The following is a 731-nucleotide window of genomic DNA, read 5'->3' on the forward strand; positions in this document are numbered from 1 at the left end:
TGATAAGGGCAGTGATGGTATGGGAAACAATGGTTTGATAATTTTTGGTGGGGTTCTGTTCCACCATTCAGGGCCCCAAACAGTCCTTCCAGGTGAGGCAACACTTCACTTGTGGGTCTGTTGGGGTCATCTATTGCATCCGGTGCTCCCGGTGCGGCCTCCCCTACATCGGCAAGACCCGATGCAGATTGGGGGACCGCTACGTCCGCCACAACAGACAGGACCTCCCGGTTGCCACTCACTTCAGCTCTCCTTCACATTCCCATTCGAATATGTCCATACATGGCCACCTCTACTGCCATGATGAGGTCAAACTTCGGTTGGAGGAACAACACCTCATCTACAGTCTGGGTAGTCTCCAGCCCCTTGGTATGTACATTGAATTCTCTAACTTGCGGTAATTCCCTCCTTATCCCTTCCACCATCCCACCTTCACTCTGTCTCCTCTTCTAGCTGCCTGTCACCTCTGTCACGATTCTGCCTTCTACTACCCATAGTGTTTTCCCCTTAGATTCCTCCTTCACCTTTTCTGCCTATCCCCACCTTGCTTCCCCTCCCCCAGCCCTTGATCTTTCCTCTCATTGGTTTTTCACCTGGCACATTCCACCCTCCCCCCACCTTCTTTATAGGGCCCGTGACCTCTCCTTCTTTAGTACTGACGGAGGGTTTCGGCTCGAAACGTTGACTGCTCCTTTCAACGGATACTGCCCGACCTGCTGAGTTTCTCCAGC

This window comes from Hypanus sabinus, unplaced genomic scaffold (assembly GCF_030144855.1).
Source record: "Hypanus sabinus isolate sHypSab1 unplaced genomic scaffold, sHypSab1.hap1 scaffold_419, whole genome shotgun sequence".
NCBI lineage: Eukaryota > Metazoa > Chordata > Chondrichthyes > Myliobatiformes > Dasyatidae > Hypanus > Hypanus sabinus.